Source organism: Mobula hypostoma, chromosome 8 (assembly GCF_963921235.1).
Source record: "Mobula hypostoma chromosome 8, sMobHyp1.1, whole genome shotgun sequence".
NCBI classification, from domain to species: Eukaryota; Metazoa; Chordata; class Chondrichthyes; order Myliobatiformes; family Myliobatidae; genus Mobula; species Mobula hypostoma.
Genome location: NC_086104.1, coordinates 140,158,551 through 140,183,119, shown reverse-complemented (window position 1 = coordinate 140,183,119; position 24,569 = coordinate 140,158,551). Strand labels below are relative to the sequence as shown.

At 43.6% G+C, this 24,569-nt stretch overlaps 1 long non-coding RNA gene across 3 annotated transcripts; it reads right to left on the bottom strand.

Annotated features, from left to right (window-relative positions):
- Nucleotides 1-6,153: 6,153 nt before the first annotated feature.
- On the bottom strand, nt 6,154-23,991 carry LOC134351011 (uncharacterized). 3 transcript variants are annotated; one of them, XR_010019044.1, is made up of 4 exons: nt 23,751-23,991; nt 19,536-19,629; nt 8,110-8,248; nt 6,429-6,564 (listed from the first exon to the last, which is right to left on the bottom strand). It is a non-coding gene; the product is annotated as an uncharacterized LOC134351011 (long non-coding RNA). The 3 variants fall into 3 exon arrangements; XR_010019045.1 differs by lacking the exon at nt 23,751-23,991 and adding an exon at nt 20,293-20,426; XR_010019043.1 differs by lacking the exon at nt 19,536-19,629 and having other exon boundaries at nt 6,154-6,564; nt 23,751-23,976.
- Nucleotides 23,992-24,569: the final 578 nt, after the last annotated feature.

The window sequence follows — 24,569 nt, the reverse complement described above, 5'->3', positions numbered from 1 at the left end:
GGCAGACCATATCAGGAAAGTTGAGGAGAAATGTAAAAAAGTAATAAATGTGATGAGATGTTTGACTGGTAGGGAATGGGGAGCAAGTTGTTCAGGTTTGAAGAGAATGTATGTGGCTTTAGTAAGATCTGTATTTGATTATGGAAATATAGTATATGGATCAGCAGCTAGGTCTCTTATAAAGAAACTGGATGTGATTCAGGCTCAGGCCTTGAGAGTGTGCAGTGGGGCTTTTAAAACGTCACCAGTGTCAGCCCTACAGGTAGAAATGGGAATAATGCCGTTGGAACTGAGAAGGATGCAACTGATGGCAAACTACTGGGCTAACTTGCAGGGGCACAATGATTCTCACCCTACTAAAGGAGTGTTGCAGGAGTGCTGGGAAAATGGGAGGTTTCAGAGGGATACCCTTAGTCGGGTAGGGAATGATATCGTGAAAGGATGTGGAGTATTTGATCTGAGGATAAGTCCTTCAGTAGTTTATCCGGTTGTAGCTCCATGGAAGCTTGTATGGCCTGACATAGACTGGCATTTGTTAGAGGTAAAAAGGAAAGAAAGATATAAAACAGATTTGGTAAATGCATTTAACGGTCATGTGACGGAAAAGTATAGTGATTATACTCACATTTATATGGATGGTGCGAAGGAACCTGAAACAGGAGTGACAGGGTTTGGGGTGGTAGTACCAGCAAAAGAAATTGGAATCAGTAGAAGAACATCTAATAAGTTAGGGGTGTTTACAGTGGAGATGCTGGCAGTGTTGGTTACGTTGCAATGGGTGCAGAAAGCCAGACAAGCCAAAGCATTGATATGTTCAGATTCATCCTCAGTTCTAGCAAGTTTAAGGTCTTTTCACACAAACAGTCGGCAAGATGTACTTTATGAAGTCCTTCAGTTAGTTACAAGAATTGCAAATCAGGGAGGTCAGGTAAAATTTCTATGGGTTCCAGCACATGTAGGGGTGAAGGGGAATGAGAGGGTGGATGAGTTGGCAAAGAGGGCGTTAAAGAAAGAAAATGTGGAAATGCACATTAGTATCAGTAAAGCAGAGGTTAAGTGTGTAATCTGGGAAAAGGTCAACTGAATGTGGCAAGAAAGATGGGACAGGGAGGGGAAAGGGAGGCATTTATATCAAATACAAAAGAGTATTGCAGTTACTAGGGTAGGTAATGGAAACAGAAGAGAGGAAATTGTGTGGACTAGGTTAATGCTGGGGCACTGTGCATTAAACAAAACATTGAAAATGATAGGGAAACACCAGACAGGATTGTGTGAAGAATGTCAGGAAGAGGAGTCAGTAGAACATGTAGTTTTGTGTTGCAGGAAGTATGGGATACAGAGAGAGATGATGAGAAATAAATTAAGGGAGTTGGGGATGCAGGAATTCACATTAAAAGGGTTGCTGGGCATGGGTGAGAGAGCACAAGTCCGGGTATTTTTAGCGTTTTTAAGGGGTACAGGGGTTTTTTATAGAATATGACGAATAAACAGGAATAGGATACTAGAATGGTCAAAGATGGGAGGGTGAAGTGTAGGTTTATGTGTGTGTGTGTGTGTGTGATTGGGTGAAGGGATTTAGAATGTATGTCTAGTGCACATTCTGGAGCAGAGGGTGGCAGTAATGCACCATTAAGCTGGATGCCAACCGCCGTAAAACAAGATACAGAGAGAGAGAGAGAGAGAGAGCTAGATGAGGCCCCAGGGGAGGTGCCAGTAGCCAGGGGTGGAGGTGTGGAGTGGGAAGGCTTGGCCAGGCCCCGTCCCCAGTTAGGGCTGAGACCTCCGAGTTAGCGGCTGCCATTACCTCCCTGGCGAGAAGGGTTGAGGGGCCCCGCCCGAAGCTGAGAATTTTCTCAGGAGCCAGGCCCACCCCGGAAGGGGAGGATGAATATGAGACCTGGGTTGTGGATGCATCCCAGTTGTTAGAGGTGTGGCCAGTTTCGGATGAGGAAAAGAGACAGCGATTGGTGGAAAGGTCCGCAAGTTGAGAGCGGAACATCCTTCGGCTTCCCTGTCGGAGTGTTTGGACACTTTGGAGGAAGTGTTTGGACTGTCAGGAGATCCCTGGCAACATTTAGCGGAGTTTCAACAAATGGGATAGAGAAGAGGGGAAAAGCTCTCAGAATACGTTTTCCGGCCGGAAGGCAAGCTTACGGGGCTGCGGCGCCGAGGGGTAGTGAGGGCGGACGAAGTGGCGAAGCTGAGGATAAACCAGATATGTAGAGGTTCCCGGGAGGATGACAGGGTGGCTTGGAGTATCCGGCAGTCATATGAGAGGAGCCCCCCTCCATCATTCGGGCAGCTGATTAGAGAGGTGCGGGCGGAGGAGAGTGCTTCGGGTCGAACAGGGGGCTCGGACCCCCGGGGACGGTCTTCAGCGGTTCAGGAGGTGGTAGCCGGGGTGAGATCAGAGAAATCCAAGGGGTCCCCCAGGGGGCGTATCGGGAGGAGAGAGGCGGCGGGTAGCGGGTGCTATAACTGTGGGAGAGAGGGGCACTTCCGGCGGGAATGTGAGTGGGCGGGGGTGTGCTACAGCTGTGGGGAAGCGGGTCACTTGCGGAGAGATTGTGAGAGACGAGATGCTCCGGGAAGAAGGGAGAGGTGTCGGGAAATTTAGGAGAGGCTCAGTGAGGGAACGGACTGGAGTCTCGGGAGGAACACATTCCCAGAAAACAGCTATGGAACCCCAGAAAGTACAAGCCCAAATTCCGGATGGACTGGTGGGACCCCGGTTCCAGCGTGCCCCTACGGATAGAGGGAATCTTTGCGAAAGCCATCCTTGACACCGGGTCGCAGGTTACCTTACTGTACCGGTCGTTCTACAACAAATATCTGAAGCACTTGCCAGTAACTCCGTTTAATGCACTGGAGATTTGGGGCATAAGTGATGGTGATTACCAGTACGATGGGTACTTGTCAGTGAGATTGGAATTTTCGGAGGGAGATGTGGGAGCGTCGGAAGCCTTTGAGACGCTGGTGTTGGTCTGTCCGGACCCGGTGGAAACCGGTGGCGCTGCCCTGCTAGTGGGGACTAACACCCCTCTGGTGCGACGGCTCTTGGGAGCCTGTAAGAAGAAGGCGGGGGAGAACTTTCTGGAGACCCTCTCGGTACACCCCTGTTCCGAGCGGTGTACGCAGGAGTGAGTGACCCCCAGGGGCTGGATCCTGAGTGCAAACGAGGGACGGTGTGGTGCACTCAGGCGAGGCCTAAGGTGATACGGCCAGGGGAGGCGGCATTAGTGATAGCCACCCCCAGATTCCCCGGAGTACCGGCGGGCGAGGCCCTGCTAGTAGACGCCCCAGACGACCTGGAAGGGTCCCGGTTCCCGGCTGGGGCGCTGGTGAGACCTAAATTGCAGAGGCCCTCAGCTGTACGGGCACGGCGGATGGGGGTGATGGTAAGGAACATAACGGAGCGGGAGATCACTTTTAAGCGCGGGATACCCCTCGCGTACTCGTTCCCGGTGCTGGCCCTTCCATCACTGAGTTAGGGGAACCGAGGGAGGGTGTTGCAGAGCCGGCTGTATTACAGCCGGGATTGGGGGAGGAGCGAGTTGAGCCAGAACCTGAGGCAGAGGGCTCACAGGTGCCGAGGGGTCCCGGTGAGGGGGAGGGTCCGACAGATAGGCCCGTGGGGTCACCTGGGGTGTCTCAACAGGGAGAGTCAGCGGAGGAAGTCCAGAGGCCTCAGAGGAGTAGGCATCCCTCGGAGAGACTAAATTATACAGCGCCGGGAGAGCAGGATGTGATCTCTACTGCCCTGGAAAGATATGTCACTGCTTTATGCACCTGGGTTGGGTTTTGTGTTTTACAAGGAGCACTGGTGAACCCTGTTAACGTCATGAGGACATGACTTTTATTGGTGGGGGGGGGGAGAGTGTACGGGGTCTTTCTTTTTTGTTAAATTTGAAATGGCTTCTTTTGTTATGTTATACTGAGGAATGCTAGAAAGTCTCTAACTAGACAGTTGCTTGGGTTATTAGAGATAGCAAGGTGTTATTAACCAATGGGTGGTCATGTATCGTTTTGTTTTCGGATACAATGCTGTATCATATGACGGTGGACGGGGTTTTGGCGGGGAGTCGGAGGAGAGACGGGGAGGATGGTGGACGGGGTTTTTGGCGGGGAGTCGGAGGAGAGACGGGGAGGACGGCGGACGGGGTTTTTGACGGGGTCGGAGGAGAGACGAGGAGGACGGTGGACGGGGTTTTTGGGGCGGGAGTCGGAGGAGAGACGGCGGGGGACGGTGGACGGGGTTTTTGGGGGGAGTCGGAGGAGAGACGGAGAGGACGGCGGACGTGCGGGGGTTTTTGGCGGGGAGTCGGAGGAGAGACGGGGAGGACGGTGGAGAGACAGGGAGGACGGTGGACGTGCATAAAGGCTCCGATCGATCACTTCGGGTGGTTCTGAGCCGTGAGTCGACAGGATCCGGGTGGTCGTCAGGAATTGATTGAGCTCCAACGGTTGCGCGCGAAGAACTTGGACTTTGATAAGTCTTGGCGCCTTTTTTTCATTACTTCCTTTTCTGTATCAAATTTATATTAATGTCATAGATTTAGTAATATCTATAAAATGTACTTGTTAAAATTTACTGGGTGTGCTGGCTGATGATTGATGTTTGGGATTGATTCGGGCAGCGACCGACCCTGTGGGGAGTGTTGAGGCAGGTGCTGGGTGGGATTTCCCCTAGACATACACGAGCCAATATAACGGAATGTTACACTTTCAAGAAAGAGATGGATAGAGCTCTTAAAGATAGCGGAATCAAAGGTTATGGGGATAAGGCAGGAACTGGATACTGACAGTGGATGATCAGCCATGATCACAGTGAATGGTGGTGCTGGCTCGAAGGGCCGAATGGCCTACTCCTGCACCTATTGTCTATTGTCTATTGTAATGTCCTAAGAAGATAGGCCGAGCTTTTCTCTTTGGATTGAAGGAGGATGTGAGGTGATGCATGCAGGCGTACATGATGATCGAGTGGACAACCAGAGACTTTTTCCCAGTGCGGAAATGGCTACTACAAGGGGCATAATTTTAAGGTTATTGGAGGAAAGTTACGAGCGTGTGTGTGTGTGTGTGGGGGGGGGCGGGGTTGTGATTTCAGAGGTACGTTCTTTCCACAGGGTTTGACGGTGCGTGGACCGTGGTGGCAGAGGCAGACACATCAAGAGTACTCTGTAGGACGGAAAGTTTAGGTTAGTTATTTTATCCTAGAGTAGGATAAAATGATGATGCAACATCGTGAGTCGAAGGGCCTGTAGTGTGCTGTATTGCTCTGTGTTCTATAGAGGGATCCGATGATGTTCTCTCTGAATCTGCGTATTGTTCGTTGCAGGCCTGGGTAAAACTGAATACCAAGTCCGGGACAGAACCTGGCTCTTCCCAACAGTCCGAACGGCTCAGTTCCATGATGTGTTGGAACAAAGTCAACATCACAGACCAGCTACACCCTTGGGCCACTCCACTCCCTGACAGCACACTTAAAACCTCTGGCCGTGGCTACTACACATTTGAAGCTATCAGGCCGATGTACTGACAAAGTCGCTGGGACGATCCGTGCAGATGTAGAGCATGTGTGTTCGGGGGCAGGGGGAATCTCAGATGCCGTAGCAAGTGAGCAATCCTCCCCCGTTCCGCGCATATGACCCGACGCCGAAGAACGAACTGACAGCGCCGGACTTGAGTGGGTGTTACCAATCCCAGGGAGGGTGTCGTATCGGCCGGAAATGCATTGAAAATTGATGGTCATACTAGAGGGAACAACCCAAACCAGCAGTTCTAACCGTGATCCGAACAGAATTAGACCATGATGCGAGACCGGCATCCGGATAGTGAACTGTGAGTGAGGGAGTGTAGGGGTGAATTGGATGGGAGACAGCAATATCACATCGACACTAAATAACAGAGTCACACAACACCGATACCGGCCGTTGGTTCAGCCCACGGAAACCATGCTGATCATTAACTTGGCCTTTCCCCCTTGGAGCGACAGAGGATGAGAGGTGACCTGATAGAGGTTTATAAAATGATGAGCGACGTTGATCATGTGAATAGTCTGAGGCTTTTTCCCAGGGCTGAAATGGCGAACACGAGGGGGAAGAGTTTTCTTTCTTTTCAATATTTTTATTAATTACTTGCATAGACCAATAATACATTATGATATTATGGAAACAGAAACAAGATTGAAATGCCCCGTAACTATGTATAGTAAATTAATCATAATATTGAAAAGGTATATTTTATTCTAATCTAAAGCAAAATCAAAACCCCATAACAAAACAGAAAAAAGGAGAAAAAAACAGCTGTTTGGTTAAAAGAAAAGAAAAAAAATCTCTGACATATAGTTGTAAATTCAAACACATAATAGTCATCATCATTGCTGAACAAATCGAAAGTTCTGAAAGTAGTTCCAAAGAAGGTCCCCATAATGTGAAAAAATCTTGTCCAGGTATAGAAATAGAGCACCTAATCTTCTCTAGATTTAAACGCGACATAACATCAACCAATGGGCATGAGCAGGTGGAGTGGCATCTTTCCATCTAAGCAACAAAGCTCTTCTGGCTGAAAGAGAAATAAAGGCCAAAATATGCAAATCATTCGGCTTATGAGTAAAATCATTTCCTCCAACAATGCCAAACAAGGGAGTCAGAGGGTTGGGTTTAAAGTTTACTTTAAAAAGCTCCGAGAAAGTTTGAAATACTTTCCAAAATTTATCAAGCCGCGGACAGGACCAAAACATATGAATTAGAGAGGCTTCTTCGACATTACACCTATTACAGTATGGAGAAAATTCTGAGTAAAAACGAAAGAGCTTGTCTTTAGTCATATAGGCTCTATGAACCACATTAAAATGTAAAAGAGAGTGGTGCGCACATAATGACGAGTTGTGAACAAGTTTAAAACTTTCATTTCAAGTATCCTCATCAGTTGAGATCTGTAGGTCTTGTTCCCAGAGGTTTTTAATTTTGTCTAACGGAATGTTTCTCATTGCCAACAACATACTATAAGTATTAGAAATAGATCCATTGTGAAATGGTTTCAAAGTAAAAATTGTATCAATTAAATTCTTATCTGGACATTTAGGAAATGTATAAAGTTGAGAACGCAAGAAGTATCTAATTTGTAAATATCTAAAAGAATGAGCTTTACGAAGATTATATTTCATAGATAGTTGATCAAATGAGGAAAGACTACCTCCAACAAACAGATCCTGAAAACACTTAATACGTAGTCTATTCCATTCTTTAAAAACTATATCAGTCAAAGAAGGTTTAAAAAATAATTAGAAATAATGGGACTAGAGAGTGAAAAACCAAATAACCCAAAGAATTTTCTAAATTGTAACCAAATCCTCAAAGAATGTTTAACTACATAAGTATCAGTTAAATTACTTAAGGATAGAGGAATTGAAGAACCAAGAAGAGAAATAATAGAAAATTTATTAACAGTATTAACTTCAGAAGAAACCCAAACTGGACAGTTTTCAGGATTAATATAGAATAACCAAGATGTAAGATAGCATATGTTGACTGCCCAGTAGTAAAACCTAAAATTGGGTAGGGCTAATCCCCCATTTTTTTAAAAAGTTTTCTGAAGATGAACTTTGTTTAATCGGGGGGTTTTATTCTTCCATAAGTAAGAAGATATAATCGAATCTAAAAAGTCAAAAAAGGATTTAGGAATAAAAACAGGTAGGACTTGAAATAAGTATAAAAATTTAGGGAAAATATTCATTTTAGTAGAATTAATACGTCCAATCAGCAATAAAGAAAGGGGAGACCAATTTGATAGTACCTTCTTGACATATTCCATAAGAGTGATAAAAGTTTTCTTTAAAAAGAAATTTATAATTTCTAGTAATTGTTATATCCAAATAAGTAAATTGATTTCTTACTATTTTAAAAGGAAGGTCAGAGTTGACTGATACCAAATTATTCAAAGGAAAAAGTTCACTCTTATGAAGATTAAGTTTATATCCTGAGAACTGACTAAATTCAGAAAGTGAAGAGAGTATTGAGGGTAAAGAGGACTCCACATTGGAGATGTACAGCAAAAGGTCGTCAGCATAAAGCAACAACTTATGAGTGATACCCCTCCTTAAAATACCTGAGATGTCAACGGATTCACGAAACGCGATGTCTGAAGGCTCTAAAGCCAAATCAAAAAGCAAAGGACTCAAAGGACATCCTTATCTGGTTCCACGTTGGAGATTAAATGGTTTAGAACCCTAAGAGTTAGTAAGAACCTGTGCAGTGAGAGATAAATAAAGTAATTTAATCCATTGAATAAAATTGCACCCAAATTTAAATTTTTTTCTGATATTTTAAATAAATAATTCCATTCAACCCAGTCAAAGGCTTTCTCAGCATCCAAAGAAATCACGCCTTCCGAAGTTTCTTTAGAGGGAGAATAATTAACATTCAGCAAAGGACAAATGTTAAAATGAGAATAACAATTTTTAATAAATCCGGTCTGGTCATCAAAGATAATAAAAGGCTGCATGTTTTCCATCCTTCTTTCTTTATTAATCTTTTTATTGATTTTAAAAGAGCATAAATACAACCGTGGAGAATTATCTCAAATATAAATATATATATATATATCAGTAACAATGTAAACCAAGATTAAGATAGACATTGTCAAAATCATAAATATTATTAAACTGGTATAAGATATATAATAAAAAATGAAAATAGCAATGAGAAAAGAAAAAAAAATTGAGTTTTAAATGAAGAGGGAAAACCCCCACTACACTATATTAAAAACAAACAAACAAAAAAAAAAGGGACTGGGCAGTCCTTTTTGAGGATATGACCAAAAAAAAAGAAAAAAAAGAGACTTTCTGATCAAATCTAAAACTTCAAAAAAAAATTGAAAGATTAATAAATCAAATTAAATGAAAATATTGGATAAAAGGTCGCCAGATTTGCTCAAATTTAAAGGATGTATCAAATGTCCGACTTCTTATTTTCTCTAAACTTGAACAGGACATAATGGAGGAAAGCCATTAAAAGACCGTAGGTGGATTAGATCCCTTCCACTTCAATAAAATGGCTCTCCTTGCCAGTAAAGATCGAAAAGGCTATCATATGTTGAGCAGAAACAGGAATATTTCCTGCTTCCGATGGGATAATCCCAAAAATTGTCGTAAGCAAATTAGGTTATAGATCCAGATCCAAAACTTGGGATAGTATTTTAAAAACATCTCTCCAAAAGTTATCTAGCTTTATACAAAACTAATATATATGAGTTAAAGTGGCCAGCTCAGTATTACATCTGTCACACATAGGATTGATATTGGAGAAAATATGCGCTAGTTTTTCCTTTGACATATGGGCCCGTTGCACTACCTTGAACTCTATCAAGGACTGTACAGGCACAAATAGATGAGTTGTTAAACAGATAAAAAATTTTACTCCATTGATTATCTGAAAATAACTCTTGAAATTTTGATTCCCAAGCGTGTTTAATTTATCATTGGATATCATTCATGAGTTCAACAACCATTTATAGATTATAGCCATCAACCCATTTAAAAATTAGTTTAAACTGAAAGAGAGCATCTGTCATAGATAAGCAGAAGAGTAACTTGGCAAAAAACCACATAAAAAAATTCCTAATTTGTAAATATCTAAAAAAGTGTACATTAGATAATTCATATTTATCCACTAACTGAGAAAAAGACATTAAATGTGTAGTAACGCTTATAGGGGTGTATTATAGACCACCAAATAGGGAGGGAGAAATGGAGGAGCAAATTTGTAAGGAGATAGCAGATATTTGTATTAAGCACAAGGGTGTGATTGTAGGAGATTTTAATTTTCCACACATCAATTGGGAAGTCCATACTGTAAAAGGGCCGGATGGTTTGGAGTTTGTAAAATGTGTGCAGGATAGTTTTTTTTTCAGCAATACATAAAGGTACCAACTAGAGAAGGGGCAGTGTTGGACCTCCTGGTTATGGAATGAGATAGGTGAGGTGACGGAGGTTTGTGTTGGGGAGCACTTCGGGTCCAGTGATCACAATGCCATTAGTTTCAATATAATTATGGAGAAGGATAGGTCTGGACCCAGGGTTGAGATTTTTGATTGGAGAAAAGCTCACTTTAAGGAGATGTGAAAGAATTTAGAAGGAGGGGATTGGGACAATTTGTTTTATGGGAAGGATGTAATAGAGAAATGGAGGTCATTTAAAGGTGAAATTTTGAGGGTACAGAATCTTTATGTTCCTGTTAGGTTGAAAGGAAAGGTTAAAAGTTTGAGAGAGCCTTGGTTTTCAAGGGATATTGGAAACCTGGTTCAGAGAAAGAGAGATATCTACAATAAATATAGGCAGCATGGAGTAATGAGGTGCTCGAGGAATATAAAGAAGGTAAAAAGAATCTTAAGAAAGAAATTAGAAAAGCTAAAAGAAGATATGAGGTTGATTTGGCAAGTAAGGTGAAAATAAATCCAAAGGTTTTCTACAGTTATATTAATAGCAAAAGCATAGTGAGGGATAAGATTGATCCCTTAGAGAATCAGAGTGGATGGCTATGTGTGGAGCCAAAAGAGATGGGGGAGATTCTGAACAATTTCTTTTCTTCGGTATTCACTAAGTAGAAGGATATTGAATTGTGTAAGGTAAGAGAAACAAGTAGGGATGTTATGGAAACTATGATGATAAAAGAAGAGGAAGTACTGGTGCTTTTAAGGAATACAAAAGTGGATAAGTCTCCGGGTCCTGACAGGATTTTCCCTAGGACCTTGAGGGAAGTTAGTGTGGAAATAGCATGGGCTCTGACAGAAATATTTCAAATATTATTAGAAATGGAGATGGTGCTGGAGAATTGGCGGTTTGCTTATGTTGTTCCATTGTTTAAAAAAGGTTCTAAGAGTAAACCTAGCAATTATCGGCCTGTGAGTTTGACGTCAGTGGTGGGTAAATTGATGGAAAGTATTCTTAGAGATGCTATACATAATTACCTGAATAGACAGGGTCTGATTAGGAACAGTCAACATGGATTTGTGCGTGGAAGGTCATGTTTGACGAATCTAATTGAATTATTGAAAGATGACGAGGGTAAAGTGGTGGATGTTGTCTATATGGACTTCAGTAAGGCCTTTGACAAGGTTCCACACGGAAGGTTAGTTAGGAAGGTTCAATCATTAGGTATTAACATTGAAATAGTAAAATGGATTCTGCAGTGGCTGGATGGGAGACGCCAGAGAGTAGTGGTGGATAACTGTTTGTCAGATTGTAGGCTGGTGACTAGTGGTGTGCCTCAGGGATCTGCACTGGGTCCAATGTTGTTTGTCATATACATTAATGATCTGGATGATGGGGTGGTAAATTGGATGAGTAAGTATGCAGATGATACTAAGATAGGTGGAATTGTGGATAATGAAGTAGGTTTTCGAAGCTTGTAGAGAGATTTAGGCCAGTTAGAAGAGTGGGCTGAAAGATGGCGGATGGAGTTTAATGCTGATAAATGTGAGGTGCTACATTTTGGTAGGACTAATCAAAATAGGACATACATGGTAAATGGTAGGGCATTGAAGAATGCAGTAGAACAAAGGGATCTAGGAATAATGGTGCATAGTTTCCTGAAGGTGGAATCTCATATGGATAGGGTGGTGAAGAAAGCTTTTGGTATGCTGGACTTTATAAATCAGAGCATTGAGTATAGGAGTTGGGATGTAATGTTGAAATTGTACAAGGCATTGGTAAGGCCAAATATGGAGTATTGTGTACAGTTCTGGTCATTGAATTGTAGGAAAGATGTCAACAAAACAGAGAGAGTACAGAGAAGATTTACTGGAATGTTACCTGGGTTTCAGCACCTAAGTTACAGAGAAAGGTTGAACAAGTTAGGTCTTTATCCTTTGGAGCGTAGAAGGTTGAGGGGGGACTTGACAGAGGTATTTAAAATTATGAGGGGGATAGATAGAGTTGACGTGGATAGGCTTTTTCCATTGAGAGTAGGGGAGAATGAAATAAGAGGACATGAGTTGAGAGTTAAAGGACAAAAGTTTAGGGGTAACATGAGGGGGAACTTCTTTACTCAGAGAGTAGTTGCTGTGTGGAATGAGGTTCCAGTAGAAGTGGTTGATGCAGGTTCGATGTTGTTATTTAAAGTCAAATTGGATAGCTATATGGACAGGAAAGGAACGGAGGGTTATGGGCTTAGTGCAGGTCGGTGGGACTATGTGAGAGTAAGCGTTCAGCACGGTATAGAAGGGCCGAGATGGCTTGCTTCCGTGCTGTAATTGTTATATGGTTCCCATAAAAACAAATCTGAAAAAGTTATTATTCGCTTGGTTTTCCAAATTAAAAAGGCCTCATCCAAAATTGATGGTGTAAAAAATAATTGCGATGGATATTACTAGAAAGAATAAAATTATTTAACTCAAAAAATCTACAAAACTGAAACCAAATTCTTAATGTATGTATAATAATGGGATTAAAATCTTGTCTACTAATCTTAGAAAACAAAAAGGGAAGAGGAGCTCCCAGTAAAGAGGCCAAAGAGAATCCTTTCACCGAGTTTACCTCCAAATCCAACCATGAAGGACATTCATGTATATCTGAATAGTGAATCCAAGAAGTAATATATCGAATATTAATTGCCCAATAGTACATTCTAAAGTTAGGCAAAGCCATACCACCATCCTTTTTTAATTTCTGCAATAAGAATTTACTCAATCTAGGATTTTTATTGTTCCAAATGTAAGATAAGATTATAGAATCTATTCTGTCAAAGAACTTTTTAGGAACAAAGGAAGGAACTGCCTTAAATATATATAAAAATTTCGGTAAAACTATCATTTTAATAGCATTAATTCAACCTATTAATGATAATGTCATAGGCGACCAATTAGAAAGCATATGTTTGGTCTAGCCAATTAATGGAAAAAAATTGTATGTGTAGAGATCCTTAAAATTTTTAGTAATTTTAATACCAAGATAGGTAAAGTAATTTTTAGCAATACTTCCTATGAGCCAAAAGTTTAGATAAAATTTTAACGTCAACATTAAGTAAAGAAATAGGTCTGTAGGAAGAGCAATCAGTTGGATCTTTTTGAGAATAAGTGATATAGAGGCGTCTTAAAAAGATTGTGGCAAACTACCTAATTTAAAAGAGTCAGAAAGGACGGAAGTAAGTGAGGAATAAGCAAAGGAGCAAAAGCCTTGCAGAACTCTCCAGAAAATCCGTCAGGACTGGGCGCCTTCCCCGAACTCAGAAAATGGACAACCCGGGCAATTTCCTCAGAAGAAAAAGGTTAATCTAACCATTTTCGATTAACCTCAGAAAGCGAGGGAATGTTTAAACGATCTAAAAAATTATTCATAGCAAAATTGGCTTTAGGGAAATCGGAACTATACAGTTTAGAGTAAAATTCTCTAAAAGTATCATTTATTTCTAATTGATCAGAAGTGTTATCACCATTCGCTTTGGAGATTTCCTTAATTTGACCCTTTAAGATGCTTGAAAATAGGTACCAAGGGGATATCAGGGGTAAGTTTTCCACACAGAGAGTGGTGGGGTGCGTGAAATGCACTGCCGGCGGTGGTGGTGGAGGCGGATACAATAGGGTCTTTTAAGAGACTTTTAGATAGGTACATGCAGCTTAGAAAAATAGAGGGCCATGCACTAGGAAAATTCTATGCAGTCTCTAGAGTAGGTTACATGGTTGGCACAACACTGTGGGCCAAAGTGCCTGTAATGTGCTGTAGGTGTCTATGTTCTATTTAACTTCCCTTAGTTTAGTGGAATCTCTCGGGTCGCATGGAGAATCTGCACACTTCACACATATGTACCCTGTGGTCAGGAGCAAACCCAGTTCCTTACAGCTTTGTTAGCTGTAGCAGACAAGGAAACTGTGGAGAGACATGGACTGGGGTCGTGAGTAAAGCAGGAGGTAGGGCTGCAGAGAGATGCTGATGTCTGGGAAGGGATGGAAGGCGACGATGTTTTTAGGATGGGACTTAAAGAGAAAGTGAGGGTCAATTGGGAGCGAGCAGCACAGCCTCCATTCAGCAAGGATGGACTATCCCAGCCAAACTCTCCGCTGTAAGCGGTGGATGTAAGGAGTTTATCCCTTCTCTGCCCACCTGTCAATCGCTGCACCTCTCTAGGTGGACGCTGAGTTCGTGTCGGATGGATGTGAATGGTTGGCAATCAATTTGAGACTTCTCAAGGGGACAGTGCTTGTTCTATCATTGAACCACTCACGCCTACCGAAACACACATTTAACTCCTGTCTCCTGTTGCTTGGTTCCATTGATTTACTGAAAACTACCGACTTCGAGTGTCAATGCAATGGCCAAAGAAATCTGAAGCAGACAATCTGAAAGGTTCTTCACTTTCTGGGTGAAAACATTACTCATCATTTGAGTCTTAAATCGCCTTTCCTTTAATCTAAGAGTGTGATCGCTGATCCGAGACACCCCGTCATGAAACATATGGGACAACTTTTATTCGCCATGCTTGCTCACAATAATTCCAGACATGAGGACCATTAGTTATAGAGATAGACAAAGAAGGAGCGGCAATTTCCACTATATGGATGGAGCGTATGGGGTAGAGGTTGGGGATGCCTTACATGTTAAGAGTGGAACATCGGAGGTTGTTTCGTTGGAAGAGCGGAAGCAGATGGGATGTACGACGGCAAAATTTGAGACCATGAATGTTATGGAAAGCAAGACACTAAGCTGTTCCTATTGACAGTGGCATCGAGATCCCGAATTTATGCAATGAAATTGGCCCACGAGACCAAAATGTGACGCGAGGGAAACCTTCAGACGTATTACGCGTGCTTCAGGTCTGGAATGAACTCTAGTGCAGACAAATTCAAACTAGGACTGGATCCACATTTGAAAGAAAATCATTTACAGGACGGTGATGAGAATGATTGTGGGTGGGGGCGGGGGCATCACTCCTACCTAGAACAAGTATTGACGCGATTGGCTTAGTGGCCTCATTCTCTGCTGGTCCTTTCTGTACTTCTGAAGTTCTGCATTCTTTATTACTGGCTTCTTGACATTCTCCAAGGGTCTACAAATCAATTGGATACCCGGATGATTGGGTCACAGTTTTCAAACGCAGAAACTGTCAGTATGAAGCCCACCAAAGATTCAACCCAAGCTCTAAATGTCCTGTGTGGTCAGCTGTTGGGAAGCCAGCTGAGTAAAACAGGTAGCTCCCGTCCGGAGTACAATTATTTATGAATGGGATATCGGAGCTTTATATGCTGCATGTAATGTCTACAATATAAGAAACAATTTCCAGTAATTCTGCTGTCATCGCCAAATCAATTAGAAAAGGGTGAAAGATATGTGTGAGAGAGGGGGAGATAAAACGAGAGGCTCTGAGAAAGTGTATGAGGGTACGGCAGTTTCTTGACTTATTTATTTACTGAGATACAGTGTGGAACAGACCCCTCTAGCCATTTGAGCCGCGCCACCCAGCAATCTCCCCATTTAATCCTAGCCGAATCACGAAGCAATTTACAACGACCAGTTTAAGCTTCCAACCAGTATGTCTTTTGAATGTCGGAGGAAACGCACGCAGTCACGGAGAGATCATACAAACGAACCCCTTACAGGCAGCGGAGGGAATTGAACCCGGGTCTCCTGTTCTGTAAGGATTTGTGCTCCAGAAACACCCCAAGCCCACCCCATTCATTTGTTAAAATGTAGAAAACAATTAGTACTGACAATAAAGGTCATTCTCCCGTTGTGAGGCTGCGACACATGTGGTCTCGCAGAGATCCGTGCATGCGCCCTAACCCTTCACAAGTTTTGAGAACAACTTGATTGATGGAAGCAAGTCTTCGGCTGCTTGCTCGGTCTTCGTTAAAGCGAATAGCGAAGCATCGAGTTGCCGAACCTTGCCTCCTCCGAGGAAAACGTGACAGGACAGTACTTCAGTGCTCGTAATTTAACAATATTTCTCGCCCAGTTATCTCAGTCTTTTTCGCTTCCGTGGCAGAAACTGCACTGTTCAACTGCTCAGCTGCCAGAATCCGGTTGCCTTTTTCAAGGGGAGCGGTCCGGACCTCCACTCTCAGATACTCGACCGATCGCAGTGATTGAACTGGGCAGTATCATACTAATTACGCAGCAGTACGCCATGTTACGCCGGTGCTGACGGTAGTAGAGGTCGTGCTGGCTGAGGGAATGCTGCTCTGCCCTTCGTCGGTTGCGATACTATACAGTGTTAACATGTGCGTTAAAGGATCACATTACAATAGGGGCTGCTCCAGCAACCTGATCCTCAACTGATACGGATAAAATAAATCGGCTGTCGACGATCTTGCAAGTGAGCAATCTGAGCACCTATGAGAAGCCACGCTTCCCTGTCAGAATGAGGGCACCTCACAAGCTCTTGTTTGGCCGTCAGATGGATCATGTTTGAGAAGAGGCTAGGTGGCCCATGACCTCCAGGCTCGTTAGACCCACCATTACTTGCCATTCACCGTTGGACGGTTGAAGGGATTTCTTCACTGAGTTGTCCCGGAGTCCCAAGAGCGCCTGGCACATTGCCATCCTGAGTCGAAGCTCCAGTTATTTATTTCTAAAAATTTGGGGGCATTCCTAACATGGATAAACCAGAAAAAAATAAAGAGACAGAGGGTGTCAGTTAGAACACTGTCAGCACCTCACCTCACTTTGACTCTACCCAGAGTTTAGAATTAGGACTGTGGAACGAGAGTGATTTTTAAGCTACTTTAGATGCCAGTTGAATTTTCTGATGTAGCCTTTCCCATTCTTTCCTCCATTACTACCACCTACAAAGTCTCAAAGAAGAGTGGAACCATACGCTTGACTTATTCCAGGACACATAGCTTGCAGAGAATTGACCTGGGGATTCACACAGTAACCACGGGCAATGGTATAACCTAACCCTGTACCCTCAGCGAATTAAACAAACAAACAAACAAACAAACAAACAATCAAACAAATAAATAAATAGATAGATAGATAAATAAATAAATAAATAGCTGATCGTGATTACCAGTCCAATGAAGAAGCAACCATCAATTCGATATAGATGTATATCCTGCATGAAATGTTTGGTTCACATTAAACACATTCCTCTCTTATTTTCCCGTCATTCATTTAGAAATGGGTGTGATTTCTCAAGTGTGTGACAAAACCTTTATGGAAATTAGTGAAAAGAATGGATCTATGTATTCAGTGTTCAGTAAAAAAAGGCAGGTGTGCATTTGTCCACGTATGTGTGCTTGTTTGTATATCTGTGCCTGAGTGCACGCAGGAGGGCACGGAATCTAATGTTTGAAAGATCTAATTCTGCGGTAGTCACCAGGAAGGCAAATGAAAGCAAATACATTTCGAAACTGATGGCAGATGAATATCTAACGAATAGGCAGAGCGATTAAACAGAATACCGGCTAATCAATGCGAAAGTAAATTAAATCGAGTTTGCTAAAAGAGTACTATGTTACGAGCCTGGGTCGTACTGTGAGACTGCGCCTGAGTGATGCGGACTATGACGTCAGTCACAGACTGAAGGAGTTCGCTTCGGATTTTTACAGAGAGAGAGAGAGAGCGCTTCAGTCGTAGTAGAGAGAGAGGAAACCAGCTGTCGGGATGTCGGCTGGTCACTGCGATGGTTTGGAACTCTTTTAAGTCCAAACGATTGGTTTAAATATCGGCACAAGATGCACAACGAATGTGTGACTGTCACTTCGTATAATCCATAGGAGTGGATTTTGGGGATATCTCGTGGGACCACTTTTGTAGCCCTTGCCCGGGTATGATGTGTGGTAACCACTGGAAGACGATATTCCTGTGACAGGTCACTTTTGGTGATAATTCGTATGTGGATTTGGAACGTCACGATGGACAAGATCTACAGCGACTGTTATCTCGTTTTACCTGACGTGGAACTTATGGAATACTTATACTTCGTACTTACCTTCCCTCTCCTTTACAACGTGGATAACAAATATTTCTCTCCCATCATTTATTTCGTGGGTTACTGAACTTTCCTACTTTACCATCTCAAGATTCTAAGCCTTGTTCCCCAAAGCTCAATAGTTTGGGAGTTATATTTACGCACATATATACGCATAACACTGTTAACTTTTGTTTATCTTGGTTGAGTTACTATATTATAAGTAGATACTAATAAAGATAGTGGTTTTAACATTAAAACCTGACTCAGTGTGAAATCTCTTGCTGCTGGTTCATTTCAACAACGTTACAATTTCATAACAACTATAACAGATGTTAATAGTTTAAACACTATGAAATCCCCTGGATCCACAAAGGAGTAGCTTTAGAAATGTGGGTGCATTGGTTTCCTTCAACGAATCCTGAAACGGATGCTGCAGGCTCTTGTCCTGAAACTTTGACAGCCCATTCCCCTCTATTGATGCTGCCCGACTCATTCACTTCCTATAGTAGTTTGTCTTTTTTTTTGTGTCCCTGTGATTGATGCAGATTGGATGGCAACAAAGTGAAAATAGGAATCTGCTGACACACAGCAGCAGGTGGGAAGAAGCTGCAATCTAAAGAATTTAAAGTTTGAAGTATCTTCATTATCGAAGTATGTATACATTATACAACTTTGAGATTCGTCTCCCCACAGGCAGCCATGAAACAAAGACCTTCCAAAAGAAAACCCATTAGAAACAAATCGTCAAACACCCAATATGCAGAGAGAAAAAAAAACAAATTGTGCAAAGTAAGCACATAGTATTCAGAACAAAAGTGAGCCCATAGACACAAAGCCTGGAGCAGCCAGAGCAGGACACAACTTCAGCCTCAGTTCAGCGCAGAGCCAAGTAAACATCACAGAACCCTCAGACATGTAGCCCGGGTCTGATAATTAGATAATAATATGATTGAACAGAGTCAATATGAATTTTTGTAAGTCCTCGTGTGTTTGACTAATCGATTAGAATACTTTAAGGACATATAACAAATAGAGTAGATGATAAGAAAATGAATGAAGTGTCATATTTTGTTTTCCAGGAACCTCTCACTAAGATCCCAGTAGCTGGGTGACCAAGGTTAAAGTACAAGAAATTGGAGACTGAGACTTGGTTAGCAGACAGAATAGAATGAGTAGGATTAAATTCTCCAATTGTCAGACTGTGAATCATGGGCTCCTTCAGAGATCCTCTGTGGAGCCCGAACACTTCACAATCCATGATAGCAACCTGACTGATGTATCCGAGTTCTAAACATTGGAAAACCGAGGAGCTCCGAGGATGCAAAAATAGCGTTGTGAAGTACAGTGTAGAATAATAAAATGTTACTTCCTTCAGTTAAAAAAAACTTTACAAAGGTGTGTGCTTTTAGAAGACGAATATTGACAAATGTTGATGCTTAACTATATTTGCATCTCCCTGTATGCAAGCGCTGAAAGTAAACATGCAGGTAATTTCAAGGCCGAATGGTACATTGGCCTTTATTGTAGGAAGACTTGAGCAGAAAGGTAAAGGTTATTTACTACTATTAATTAGATCTCGGCGAGACCACGTCTGAAGTAGTATAATGATGATTGTTCTCTTTTTACCTGAAGAAGGATATGCCAGCCTCAGTGGTAGTGCGGCAGACATTCAACAGACCCATGCTTCTTGTAATAAATGACAATATGGCATTTGCCTTTCCTGGAGGAAAAAGGTCAAAGTACAATTCATCCAAGTTTGCTGAACATCAGTACCTACTTGCATACAGGCAAAGGCTAAAGAGCAAGGCACCAGAGATAACGTTCCAAGCCTGCACAATCTATATCAACAAGTTGTCTGATGAAAGCAGGGTAACATTCAGAATCTAATTGGGAACGTGAAGAAGGGCCAGGAGCTAAAAATTGTTGCACTACTTTTTGGGTATAACGAAGACAGATAGGGGATTTTCCATTTCCCATCCGAGACTGAAGCTTACCCACTACAGTGACAAGAAATCCACATTGGAAAGTCTCACCGCTGATCCCGTTTTCACTCCAACCCGCCCCCCCCCCCCGCACCACCGAAATTTTCAGTCTGTCACACCAGCCTGCTCAGAATATAAGCCAATTTTGAACGACCCGCGTGGCAGTGGAACTGGAAAAGGAAAATCTGCACTTGGCTTCACGGGGACATCAATTACCACCTTCGTCCCTGCCTGGGACGATCATGGGGCAACTGTGTACATGCTGCTGCTTGCCTCGTCTTGGGTAAACACAGTAGCGAAGCTTTGAGCTGCTGCATCTTTCCTCCTCCGAAGTTAAAGTAACCGGGACATACTCAGTGTTAATAACTTAAAAATATCGCTCACTGAAATCTTTCTCTTACTTCCTCTGCAGAAACTCCTACACCGCATCGCTCTGCTGCTGCTCGCTGCTCAGCTGTCGGAAACCATTTGCTCCATTTGCACAAGACTGGGATATCATTGAATGGACTGAACGGTAATCATACTCTTGGCGCAGCGCTAACGCTCGCTGCTGTTGGCTCCCCTCCTATAGCTCTGTCGGGTTAGAGTCTGACGGTATTGGAGGTTGTGCCCCACGAACAGTCCTTAGCTTGGGGTGGGCTACTCTGCCGCCTTTCGGCTGCAATACTCTACCGTGTCCACGTGCGCATTAAAGGATTTGATGAGAATTATGTGCGTGTGCTCCCGCATCCTAAGCAAATCGACCAGCGACGATCATTTGTTTGTAGAGGATCATTTTGTGCAACTACCGGAAGCCATGCTTCCCCTGCCAAAACGACGACACCTCATCAGCGAGTTGCTGGCAGGAAATGCGCTGTATTTCAGAATGGCGTAAGTCCTCAATCACATCAGGGAGCCCCCCCCCCCCCCCACCACCCAAGAGATGTAAGGGTGAATGTTACATTCGAGTCCACGAGTGGAGGATTTGATCCCATCCTGTTCTGGAGTCCCGTGTACGCGGTACATCCCTATGGTGAGTTCAGGTTCTTTATAAGTTGTCTGGCAACATTCTTAACATGAGCAAGCCAGAGCCAAATCAGTAACGAGCCGCTGGTGTCAGTCAGGCGACTGCCTCGCTTCCAGTGAATAACACTGCCACGACGTCAAATCGCATTTATTCTCCCCATAGAGTTGTGGCTGTGGAATGGGCGGGTAGTTACCATAGATGGCAGCTGAATTGCCGGCCGTATCACACCCCTCATCTCAGCCAACACCAAAGGTTCTAAGATCTTACACCAACCCCGCACCCTGTGATTCGTTTCAGCACCTACAGATCTGGGTTCTAAACTGGCCCAGGGGTTTACACTGCTGTCATTGTTAAGCGTATTTAGTGTCTGCTAATCCCCCAGCGATTGCTGGCAGGGAGTGAGTGAAATGCCAACATCCATTTCTCACCTGCGGCTCGGAGGTCGCTGGAGCTGGGTGTTGGGTCGTGCGCCGTTGACCAGTTGCAGCACGGCTGAACCGTAGACCTCAAGTCCCGAGTGCATTTCAGCGGACACCGGGCGTGGATCCCGCCCTTCCCCAGAGGTCCGAATGGCTTCTCTTAGAATGCTTAGGTATTGTGGTAACCCCTTAACCAAGACTCCAGAACCCAAGAACACTGACAAAAACCTATCTTTATCAACAACAGAGGCGAGTGTATCAGAGCACCCCAACAACTGCGTTGACCCATACGACGTTTCGTCACACCCAAGAGAAGAATCATGGTTGGATCCGGTATGCAGGAGATGCATCTGCCGTGCTGAGTGTTATGTTTGCTGCACGACATAAGTAATCCTGCGCTGCTCAGCCAACATAGCCTGTCCCGGAGAAGCCAAACCCGAGACAAACTGGTGCAATGGTCTTGGACGTGTTGCGTCCTTCTCTGGCAACCCTGTGAATTGCTGTCTTTGTTCCAGTGCAAATTGAGGTGTTGTCTGTCTGGAATGAGGCAACTTGTGAACGGTTGTCAATCAATTTCTGGTTGTCATTATGGATTCGATTTCAAATAATAAATGACAGTAGGCGTGCGTTATTTGTCCCATTCGGACTTTCCCACCATTAAATTGCATCCCGGGTCATCCTGTACGTCAACACCTCTCACCTGTCCTATTCCCAGATCTCATGCTTCCTCTAATATCCGCAAGCCCATTGATTTCAGTTTTTAAAGACTGAACGTCTTGCGTAGAGAAGATCTGGGTGAAGACATTTCAGTCCCAAATAGCCTTTCCGATAACCCGAGTGAGTCCCTGATTCGAGACTTCCCATGTGAAGCATATGTAAATGTTTACTGGCCGATACTGCTCAGAATGATTACAGGTACAAAGGCAATCAGTTACGCAATGTGGGGTGGGGTGGGTGATCATTAGACCTAATATTCAACGCAGGATGTTGAACCGTATCGAGGACTATTCCTTTGCCCTTACAGATTTAGTCGGATCCTCCAGCTATTTGTCTTAGTTTATTTGGGTTTATAAATCTACTTTTATACGGGAACAGGAGAGGCTTTTCTTGTTTGGAAGACAGCTGGTAGATATTGAATCAGATAGAGCAGTTTTATATCAAGCTGGTTCAGGAAATTAAGAGAACAACTGTTCTTGTGGGAGGGTGATCGAGGTACCGATGGCATGGCATGAGGTTAACTGTCGAGAGCCCAATGTGACCAGACGGGAGCCTTCAATCATGTAGCGAGTCGCTCGGGAATGGAATGGACTGTGGAGACGGATTTAAAACAGAACTAGAAAAATTGCAACAATTGTCTTCATAGAGTACTGAGTACAGCAGTTGGGAAGTTATCTTCAAAATTTGAACGTTTATCAAAGTCTGGCCAAATCCATACGCGAAACAGTGCAACTGTCGACGAATCTGAAATATTGTTTCTACCTCGGACATCCTTCACTTTATGTAAACATTTCCTGTTTCCCGTTCGGTTATGAAGGGCAGCGGTGGATGACGGGCGGAGAGGTTTGAAGTAGGCGTCCCTGTATACTCTCCCGCAATCACTACCACCCCAGAGTTGGGATTTCGGTTGCTGAGACAGATGGGCCCGATGATAACTCTTCCTTCTCACCCTGCACTGCCAGAGGGAGTGGAATGGGGCCTGCAATTCCCAGACGTGAGTGAGGGTAATCCGCCTCCTACCGCAAGAAATGCACACCCTCGGAAATATTCCACCGAATGTTATTCAGCCCGATGCCTTTCAGTTTATTAACCCGTATCATGATTAGAAAGAAGAAACGAGAGACTGCAGATGCTGAAATTGGGAACAAAAAGTTGGTGCACTCCGTAGTTCGAGAAGCATCTCTACAGACAAACGGGTAACAGTTTGTCGGGTCGATACCCTACATAGAGCTGAGAGTGGAGAGTGAATGGACACTCTATAGAAATTTGAAGGTGGGGTGAGAGGGCATGGTGAGTGATACCTAAGTTAAGCAAATCCAAAACTATGAAGTTGCAAGGTATGAGAGGAAGGAGGAAGGGTGGAGACAGAGGTTGGCCGGTGATCGGGAAAGCCTGATAAGCGAGGGATGATGGCAGATAGAACTAGCTGGGAGTGCGGAGCAGGAACGTTGAAATAAGTTATAAGAAACGAACGCTGGGACAGGTAAACGAGGTGATGAATCTAGATAAGGAGGACAGGGAGAAAAGTCCCACAAGGAGAGAAACCTTGGGTGGGAATCATGAAAGTTAGAAATGACACCCGCACAATAAGTTACAGGTAACAAAAGAAATCAGTGTTCATACTACTGGAAGGGAGGCTACCCCAATTCAATATAAGTTTGACTCTCATCTAAACAACGTCGCCTATGTCCAGTCCCGAGCTAGAATTAGTGCTCACCTGAAATATATGAAACACGACGTCTGCTGACAATCACTCGCTATGTGAGATAATCCTGTGCACGATTTGGGAGTCATGATTCCCCGCAAGTATTGCGACAGCTTACGTGTTCATGATCGGCCGCAATATTATCTGCGCGCGCGACTGGGCAGGGTGCCTCGCGAGTTCCCGAAAACCAGTGATACCAGTACCATCGACCTGCATGAGGCTGGTTTCCACAGCTGGCAACTCAAACAATGTCTGTTTAATTATTTCCCAAGGCTCAATAAACCAGTGGCGAATGCTGAGGTCAAACCCAGTTGGGAAACAACATAAATGCCGGGAAATATTGCGCGGGCCCTAGAGGTATTTGACCTTGGTAAACATTTCCCATTAACCTATTTACCTCTCGTGGAACCCGGGTGAGAACGAGAGGAAGGAGTTCTGCTATGCAACAGATTTTTGTTTCTCTCCTGGGCCATTTCTGGAGTTAGTTTAGCTCAATGTTCATACAGGAGAGTGACTTCAGGAGTCATCAATCTTTTATATTGGGATATCCCACGTCCCATTTGTCTTCAGCGGTTCTCCCACCCGCCAAAGGAAAACAGTCCTTTCCAGTCCTGAAGGAGGGACTGATCTCGAAATGTCAGCTGCCCCTTCCCCTCCATAGATATTGCCAGGCTAGCTGAATGCGTGTGCGTTCGCTACTACCAAACCCTGTACGTAAATGGAATGGACTTTGATGGATGAAGTCAAAACAGAACTAGGTACAATGAAAGAAGAGTGTCCGTACAGATCTATGGTGAAGATGAGTGTGGTGTCATGCTGCCCTGCGGTTAC